The sequence below is a fragment of the Acomys minous genome, assembly GCF_964271855.1.
Source record: "Acomys minous genome assembly, chromosome: 9".
Lineage (NCBI taxonomy): Eukaryota > Metazoa > Chordata > Mammalia > Rodentia > Muridae > Acomys > Acomys minous.
The window spans coordinates 59727687-59737821 of NC_140490.1; positions in this window are offsets into that span (position 1 = coordinate 59727687).

Sequence of the window (10135 nt, forward strand, 5' to 3'; positions counted from 1 at the left end):
ATGCCCAGCCTCCAGAGCTCCCTTGACAAAGTTCCTTCTAGCAAGCACTGTCTCTGTGATCTGGCTGACTTGGGCTCTGAATGCTGACCTCTGACTCCAGCTGTATTTGAGCTGCTCAGCAGCATGGAGACAGCTTCCAGATAGTGTGTGCTGGGGAAGTCACACAGAAACCTCATTTGTTTCCTTTTTTTCAGGGATGGCTGTCACTGTTGTCTCATACCCCAAGTCCCATTTTGCCCAGTTTGTTAGATTCTTCAGTAGGAGGAGACTATTTATTTATTTATCCTGGGATCCAGCCCAGGGCCTGGAGCACATTCCAGATGATGTTTCATCACTGTGCTTTCTACACTCCCATTGAACTCCACTCCTAGCCTGTCAGACAGTCTGTCTGTCTTTCCATAGACTAATTCTCTCATTGCTGTATTTGTCCTGTTTATCTGTTCTTACGTACCTTTTAGTTTAAACTTCACTTATGATTGTTTCATTTAATTTTTATCACTCTTATAAATCTTTCTTTCCTGACAGAACTCATTTCAGATTTTTCATAAATTTAATATTTTCTTTCATATTTGTTATCTCTTTAAAATATGCTTATGCAGTTGATAAATCTGTATAGACATTCTACCCCTAGCATCTCTTGCTTTTCTTAATACTTTTATGGTAGCAACATGGTCATATTCCCAGCACTCAGAGGTAGAGGCAGCAAGATCATGAGTTCAGCCACCCAGCCATCCATGCCACAGTCTCAAAAACAAGACAAAATACAGTTGTATGGAATTTTATCATAATCTTTATTTTATTTATTGGAACCAGGGATAGACCCCCTGGACCTCTCACAAGTTAAGCAGATACTCTACCACTGAGCTGCACCCCCAGCTCTGTAGCTCATTTTTACATGAAATGAAATTTCCTACTATCTGGGAAGAAAAAGAAGCCCCCCCCAGCCACCCACCCTCCACCCCAAACCCCAGTTTAAAAACAGCATGGCCTATAACTCCCCCTTCTGTTGTTTCTTTTATTTACTTATTTATTTTGTTTTTTTTGGTTATTTTGAGACAGGGTTTCTGTGTTAGCCATGGCTGTCCTAGACTTGCTTTGTAGACCAGGCTGACCTCGAACTCACAGAGATCTGTCTGCTTCTGTCTCCCAGAATGCTGGGATTACAGGCATGTGCCACCATGCCAGGCTACTGTTTTTATAAAAAACAATTTTTAAGCCGGGCGTGGTGGCGCACGCCTTTAGTCCCAGCCCTCGGGAGGCAGAGGCAGGTGGATCACTGTGAGTTCGAGTCCAGCCTGGTCTACAAAGTGAGTCCAGGACAGCCAAGGCTACACAGAGAGACCCTGTCTCGAAAAACCAAAAAAAAAAAAAAAAATTTTTTTTAAACATTTATTTATAAGTGTTTATTTATTTATTTATTTTAGTGTGTTGGGAGGGGGTGGTACATCTGGAGGTTATAGAACAACTGTCAGGAGGCTGTTTGCTCCTTCTGTCATGTGGCTTCCTGGCATCAAACTCAGGCAGGTTTGGCGGCAACTGTTTCTACCCACCAAGTCATCTCACTAGCCTCTTATGTAGTTTTAATTGCCTGCTTGGGAGATGCGTATCCATGTTCCCACCAAGATTCCTATGGAAGTCTCCTCTTTCCTTTGCTCCTGTAGTGGCCATGGAAACTGCTGTTGCTATTTTTTTCCCCCTTCTCATCATAATCCCTGTTGTGAAGGGACGTTTTGATTGCTTATCATGGTAATTTAGATTTTGCTTCTTGCTGGGCATGGTGGCACATGCCTTTAATCCCAGCCTTTCAGATGTAGATCTCTGTGAGTTTCAGGCCAGCCTGGGCTACACAGTGAAAGCCTGTCCCCAAAGTCAATTTAATTAATTATAAAAATAGAACTTGCTTCTTGGTCTGTTGGTAGATGGGGAAGGTGAGGGAAATAAGTTAAGAGGGGATTCAAACTTGTGACCAAAGCCACTATCTCTGCCTCTTCCAGACTGGCTCCCTACTGATGTCCCTTCTCTCCTGCAGTTCCAACTGTCACGCTTCGGTCTCACTAGCCATTTACTTTCAATTTTACTTTGACATAATGATATGAATGTGCATAAATACAACCTAGCCTTCAAGGGGTGTGCAAGCTAGCCAGAGAAGCAGACACAAGTACATAAAGGCACCACAAGGAATGTATGAAGGGAAACCCCAAGAAGACATGGGCTCTCCCCACACCTCACTGCAGCTTTCACAGAGGAAACTGCATCCTTTATTCCCAAGGCTAGGCAGTCTGAGGGGTTGCATATTAGCCAGAGGCAGTTTCTTATAGGGGATGAATTAAATGGAGGCTCATGCAGCCTACAGTCAGGGCAAACAGGGAGCAGGAGCTGTTTCCACTGAGACTGAGCCATGCTGACCTCATTTTTCCTATTTTCTTTTCTTTTTTTTTTTTTCTGGTGTTATGGGTGCACACAAGGCCTCATGCATGAGACCAAACACTGAGTTGTATCTCCTTATCTTTTGTTGGCTTTGCTTCTGCCTAGAAATTTTGGCAGGCCCCTGGGAGGAAGATGGTGGCTGTGGCTTGGTGCAGGCCATGTATCTTCTTCCTTGAGGGTGGCACACGACATCAGATTATAGCTTTCCATTCTTCTGCTGAAAGACGGAGCCTGCAAAGAACTTGTTTGCATTCTTGACCTTTGACATTGACCCCCAACTATTTCCCATCCCACTCTTTGTATGGCACACATAACCACGCCTCTTCGTCTGAATACAGGCCAAGGGGCTGATGTGTGTGCGGCACAGAGAGGCAGGCTGTGTTCTGCCCCAGCTTTCTCCAAGCAGACTTTGTGGGTAGAATTTTGCGACAGAGCACCAGCATATGGTTATCATTTCTGTTTATCAAAAGGCTATTTTGAGTGTCAAATACTGTATTCAACGTACTCAACCATTCAAGGGTTCAGTTGGAAAGTTCAGAAAGACAGAAGACACGATTCCCTTTAGGACTTGCAGGGTTTTCTCAACATATCCCACTATATCTTCCTACTGAGTCCAAGGCTCTGAAGCAACTTTGAGATGAGCCGGCAGAAGACGGAAAGGTGGGAGGTAAAAGCCTTTCCCTAAGCCAAGCCGCAGAGGGAGCCATGCTAAGGGTAAACAGGGGCTGGAAGTAGTGACTGACAGGAAGAGGTGAATGGAGAAAGGTTGCCAGGTTCCCGGGGCCCATGCCCACTCTTCTGAACCTACTGAAGTCCTGGCCCAGATACCACAACTTATGCCCAGGCCCTGGCAATTGCTGGGACCACACTGCTCCTGGCTCCCACTCCTTCCCCAGGTGGGGTGAGCCCCTTTGCAAGCCAGTCCCTAAAGGTAAGACCAGAAACTTTCTCGAAGAAGTTGGGCATGATGAAACTAGCCTCAATGGCATCCCAGCCACAAAGTTCTCCTGCCAACCTACCTTTCCTACAGATCAGCACAATATATGCCCAGTTCCCATGGTTCCTCTACTATGTCTCCTGCCACCCTTTAATGATTTCAGGGGTGGGGGTGGGGGTGGGGGCTAGTTGAGCCTAGGCTATCAGACCACAGTGAGCTTGGGATAGCCCCTGGCTTCTAGCTCCTTCCTTACTTTTACCCCTAGGTATAGTCCTAGGTTAGACGTCTGGTCTTGGGCTTCTCAAAGGCCTCGCTGTTTTCCTACCTCAGTTATTCTCAAGGTGGATACGATGTCACACTCAGCTTTGGATGTTCAACTTTGGCTTTGGAAAATTAAGTCATGTCTCTGTCTTTCTGTCTCTTTCTCTTTCTCTCTGTATATGAATGTGTGTGTGTGTGTGTGCGTGTGCGTGTGCGTGTGCGTGTGCGTGTGTGTGTGTGTGTGTGCAGGTATACTTGCTTATGCAAGCTCATGTGGAGGTCAGAGATTGGCAATCAGAATGTTTTCCTCAATCTCTTTTCCACCCTATTTTTTGAGGCTGGGTCTCTCAGTGAACCTGTTTCAGCTGGACCAGCTGATTAGTGGACTCCCAGGAGCCATTGGTCTCTGCTCCCCCCGACCCCCCCATGCTGGATTACAGACACACCCGACTCAACTTGTGTGGGCTCTGGGGATCTAAACCCAAGTCTTAATGTGTGCACTCTGTCCTAGTTTTATTCCTGTTGCTGTGAGAGATGCCCTGAAAGAAACAACTACATGGTTTATTTTAGCGTGCAGTTCTAGGTTAATGTCCGTCATTGCAGGGGCGTTACCTGGTAAGGGCTGAAGACACTGGAAACATCACATTCAGCATCAAGTAAGAGAGGAATAAATGACTCATGCTTGTTCTGATCTGCTCACTCCCCTTTTACAGTCCAGGCCCCAAATTAGGGAAATGGTGCCAGACACTTTTAGGTTAGGTTATCTCATTCAATTCAATTACAGCAATCAATGCAAACCCCCACAGATTGGTCCAACGGTTCTATTTCATTCTATTGTTGTGACAGATAACATGTTCCTTAGGGGAGGAAAGGCTTTATGGAGACTTCCTGGTGACAGTCCATCACTGAGGGCAGGAACTTGAAGCAGAAGCCGGAGGGGAGCGCTGAGCACTGGCTCACTCCCAAACCCATCCTTAGCCAGCTTCCTTCTACATCCCGGGACCACCTGCCCAGGGAGAATGGCGTCCTGCACAGTCAGAAGGGCCTCTGCATGAATTAACACTCAAGACAGTCTCTCACAGACACACACACAGAACAACCTGTGAGAAAGAGATACTTAACTGAGACCCTTCTCAAGTGATTCCAGGCTGTGCCAAGTCTAGAGTTAGTGCTAGCTCAGTCGCCAATTCAATGTAGACAATTCTTCCCCAGGCCTCCCTTTCTGGGAGATTCAAGGTAACAAAATTCCCCACACAAACAAGCACTTTACCCTTTGAGCAATCTCCACAGCCCTAAGCTGTCCTAACAGATCCTTCCCCTGCCTCTGTGCCGGCCGGCTATCCACAGCTAAGACAAAACCCCTGAGGTGGCTGACTAAAGGAGGAGGTATTATTTTGAGGCTCATGTTTTCCACTTATGGGCATGTCTCTTTGGGAGCGTAGCAACACAGCAAGCACATCATGGCCAGAGAACATGGTAAAGGAAATACGTTCACCTCATGGTGGCTGAGAAGCAGAGAGAAGCGGGGGAAGCCAAGGACCCAGAATCCACTTCAAGGATTCACCCTGTATTAGACAAAGGGTTTTTTTTTTTCCTAGTGCTGAGGACCAAACCCAGGGCCCTGCACTTGCTAGGCAAGCGCTCTACCACTGAGCTAAATCCCCAATCCCTTCCTTTTGGTTTTTTGAGATAGGGTTTCTCTGTGTAGCCTTGGCTGACCTGGACTCACTTTGTAGACCAGGCTGGCCTTGAATCACAGAGATCAGCCTGCCTCTGCCTCCCGAGTGCTGGGATTACAGGTTCATACCACCATGCCTGGCTAGCCAAATGTTCTTTGGACTAGAACATGTAGACTGTGAATGTGACTGTATATATACATATATGCATATGAGTTTCATACTAAGGCTTGGGTGACCTGACAAAGGCTGTCTGTGTGCAAGAGAGGCTGCTCAGAGCCAGAGCATGTAGCTGGATACCGAACAGCTCTAGCTGACCCAAGTGTGGCAAACATGGATCTGGCAGGCCTTGCCCTTTCCCCATTCCCTCTACCTTGCTAAACCAGTTAGATGACATTCCTAAAGCTAGCCCCCAAGATCCCTCATTTGGCTATTTCCTCCTCCTGAGGCTGACTAATAAGGTCCAGCTGTCAAAATATTGACGTCCAGCAATAAAATGTCCCCTTTTGGCTCACCTAACTGACATGCCCAATTAAAATTAAACACCTCATCCTAACACCTAACACAGGGTTTCCCCTTTCCCTTTTTTTTTTTTAATCAACTGTCACTTGCCTACAGGCCATATCTGTCCCCCCTCTCTTGAGAGGCAGTCCTTTGACCCTCTTGGACAAATATCCCTTCTCCTTCCCTCTTGTTCCTTTTCCCCTTCTCCCTCATCCTTTATCTGTTCTCTTTGTCACCTTTTCCCTCTGAAGCAAATAAATCTCCTTTGTGTTAAGAACTTGCTTCTGGTCCTTTCAGATACCACAGCAATTCTATTCTAGGGCCAAAGGCTCCAGATTCCTGGTGAGTCATTGGTATTCATTCCAGCATGGAAGGCCAAGAAAGTCGGAGTCTGATGCCAGTAAAAGATGGTGATGGCGGTGGCGGTGGCGGTGGCGGGAGCCACAGTCCCAGAGTCCTTAGGAAGGAGCAGAGGTAGACGACACTGTTTTTCTCTCAGAGCACGGGTCCAGGCTGCCTACTTCAAGGTGTCACCCACACTGAGGGGGACCATCTCCCCTAAAACAATACTGGAAACCCTCTTAGAGACATGCCCAGAGGCATTGTGTCTAAGTATTCCAGATTCAGTAAAGTTAAACAAGAGCCATCACAACCCCAATGACCTAACTTCCTCCCTTTAAGGTTCCTCCTTCTATAAGCTCTACCTCATCAAGTCAGTGACCAGGTCTTAAACACAATACCATGTGTGGGACATCCCAGATCCAAACTGTAGCACACTATGCTGGAGGTCTCCGTGGCCCCAGCCTGGCATTTCTTGTCTGTCTCTACCTCATGTCCACCTCCCTCAAGCACTAATCAAAAAGGAAACAAAGGTGGAGGTTGGGTAGAGGGTGGGTTGGGTTAGGGGGGGCAGGTCTTTTGCTAAGTGTTTTGTGAAATACGCAGGGCATCACGTGGTTCTACTTTCTTGCTTTGTTGTGTGGCTTTGGGCAACTTACTTACCCTCTCTGGGGTTTTATTTCTTCATTTATAAAATGCAAATGATCACTGTACAAATCCTCATAAGGATGACCACAAATGAGCAGGGCACGATGTTGTTTGTTTGTTTGTTTGTTTGTTTGTTTGTTTTTGAAGACAGGGTTTCTCTGTGTAGCCTTGGCTGTCCGGGATTCACTTTGTAGACCAGGCTGTCCCCGAACTCACAGTGATCCCCTTGCCTCTGCCTCCTGAGTGCTGGGATCAAAGGCGTGGGCCACCGCTCCTGGCTAGTGTATGATATCATTATGGCTTGTCATTGGTGATGATGGGGAAGGCATTGTAGGACTCCCAGCCCCCTAAGCAGAAGGTACACCTCCGCCAGTCCTTCTTCTGGAGCTGTGGCCAGCACACAGGTCAAAGAGCAGGAGCATATCAATGCCACGCTGTAACTGAGTGTGTGGGAGGCATGAGTCACATATTGGGCGCCCTCCAGAGTATGAGGTCGAATCAGATGAAATTGTGGAATTTTGTGGAGAAAACTAGCAGGTGACCCCACTGCCAGTCTTGAGCAAAGGAGATAGAGAGTAACAGGTTTTTCAGCACCCCCACACCCCAAAGTCTTTTCTCTTGTTTTTGTTTCTCATAATGACTCATGACCCAGGGCAGATCTTCTGAGTCTACATGTAGCTCCTCAGACTTGGCAACTGCCTGCTTATCACTTGGATTCTCCACAGAACACAGGTTCTGACCCCATGGTTCTGGGAAATCCTATACTTGTAGTAAGCTTTTTGGGGCAAGGGCTACCCCTGTCCCCTGCCAAGGAGATTCCAGGATATCACGGCAGCCATGACTCTTTGCAGCACCTATGAATCCTTCCTCTTGCTCCATTAGCATGCCAAGACAAAGTTTAAAAAGTAGCTGCAGGGTGGCAGCTCCTGTCAAGTTCCCTGCCCCTCCCATCTCTATAGTTTCAGCTGCTATAAGTTTTATTGCCCACCCACGAAGCCCATGAAGAATTCTTTTCATTTCTTGTTCTTCTTCACTGAGCATCCATTAAGCCATATTTATTGACATCTGCCATGTGACATACAATGCACGTAAGGCAAACTCAGTCTATGCTTTGTGCTCTTGTCAGTTTGAGAAGCCTTCTGGGGTGCAAAGTACAAGATCCTAATGTGACTGATGGCTTTGGTGGTTTGTTTGCTTCAGTGTTTTCCAGGGCTGACCTTTGAACCTAGTTCACTGTGCATGCTAAGTACTGCTCTACTACTAGGCCAGACCCTTAGACATTGCTGTGATGTTTCATGCTCTCTGAATGTGGACTATGGGTAACTCACCCCATGTTTTCCAGATCTCCTTCCTTCATGGCCAGCTGCCCTGCCTCCAAGCTGGAATCCCCACATCCCCTCTGACTTATGCCTCTATTTTGCACTTCCTGAGGTTTTTGAGAACTCTGGTGGATTTCCCTGGCCCTCCCCCGGCCCCCACCCTCCATTCTGACAGTTTTACGTGGATGTTCTATCTATTTCTTCCTCTGTGTAACCTTAAGTTTCCCAAACGTAGTATCTTGCCCCCATCACTTCCCCACCAGCACTTTTGCTGTGTTGCATTTTGCTCTGTGCGCTGTGTCAGCTGATTGGAACTCCTGCCTGCAGTTTTGCCCATCTGAGATGACCATGGACTTGACCTGTTTCCGAATCATTAGCTCTGGCTCCTCAGCAGCTGGTGAAGGGCCGGGTTACAGACGGCTGAGGAATGAGAAATGTTTGGGGTGGATTTGCGTCATCTGTGGTATGTAGCATTACAGCCCAGCTGTCAGCCAGCGTGGGTGAGAACTGTCGCAAGGAGGGCTGAGGAGAACTTCAGGAAGGCAAGTGAACGGTCAGGGGACCCAGCAGCAGTTTGTATCAAGAGCCAGGCTCCTCTGACAAACTGAGGTGTCTGGAATTTTAGATTTCCTTCCACCGCGAGAATATCTCACCTTTGAGTATAATGAGTCAGAAAGCAAAGCCAACCTCATTGCTGCTTCTAAAACCAGTTCTGGCTTGCTTCAGGAAGGTTTGCAGTGGCCAACTTTCCAAATCTGGTGACTGTGGTAGTCATTTCACTTTTATTCAAAACCACCTTCTCCTCTTTGTCTTCTTCTTCTTCTTCTTCTTCTTCTTCTTCTTCTTCTTCTTCTTTCTCCTCTTCCTCCTCCTCCTCCTCCTCCCTCTTTCCTCCTTCTCCCCCCTCTCTCTCTGATCCTAGGGCTGGAGGATTCATGGGGGTCACTGGCAGCTAGTCTAACCAAAATGTTGAGCTCCAAGTGCTTTTAATCCCAGCACTAAAAAGGCAGAGACAGGCAGATCTCTGTGAGTTCAAGGCCAGTCTAATCTACAGAGTGAGGCCAGGACAGTCAGAGCTGCCAAAAAAAAAAAAAAAAAAAAAGCAAAAAGCCAAAAGTTCTCGCCATGGCCAAAAAAAGAAAAGAAAAAAAAAAAAAAAGAAAGAAAGAAAGAAAAAGACCTTTTCTAAAAAAAATGAAGTAGAGGTTGATCACATTCAGTATTGACCCCTGACACACACACACACACACACACACACACACACACACACACACAAAGCCATATTTATACTGCCACCAACACAAAACAATGGCAGGCATTTTTCTGTGTCATACAACTGAATCAGCAAAAAAAGGTAACAGAAAGAAGGTTTGAAATCATTAACTTTACCGAGAAAAGGTGTAAAGTCTCATAACTCGAGCCTCTTCCGGGTTAGAATTAAGGAAGGATAAGTATGCAATGCGGTCCGGTGGGTGGTGTAGGAAAGTCATGCAATTATGTGGACTTAGAGTAATTTTTCAAAAGATATATATTCCCTGCCCCCCCTGTGTGTGTGTGTGTGTGTGTGTGTGTGTGTGTGTGTGTGTGTTTGTGTGTGTGTGTGAATACAGTGCCTATGGATGCCAGGAGAGAAAGTTCAACTCCCTAGAGCTGGAATTACAGGTGGTTGGGGCCTTGGATTCTCTGCTAGAGCAGAACATACTCTTAATGGTTTTATAAATCTGATGCCTGAAATAACTGCTTTTTAATCTTTCAGTCTCTCCACATACACAACCCACATACACTTAGGTCCTTGGTTCTTTATTCCCTTTGATCCCCAACCCTTTGGCTGTTCATGTCTTCGTAGAGCAACAGCGCATCGGAAGACAGTTCTGACTTTGACTAGGGTGATAACCTGGGCAAAGCCAGACGTCCTTAGCTCACTATCCCAATTCAAAAATCTGAGTCTTTCTGAGTGTCCCTAAAAGGAAATTTCTACACTAGAAAATTTTATTTCACGCCTAAGATGATTTTAAACATTCTTA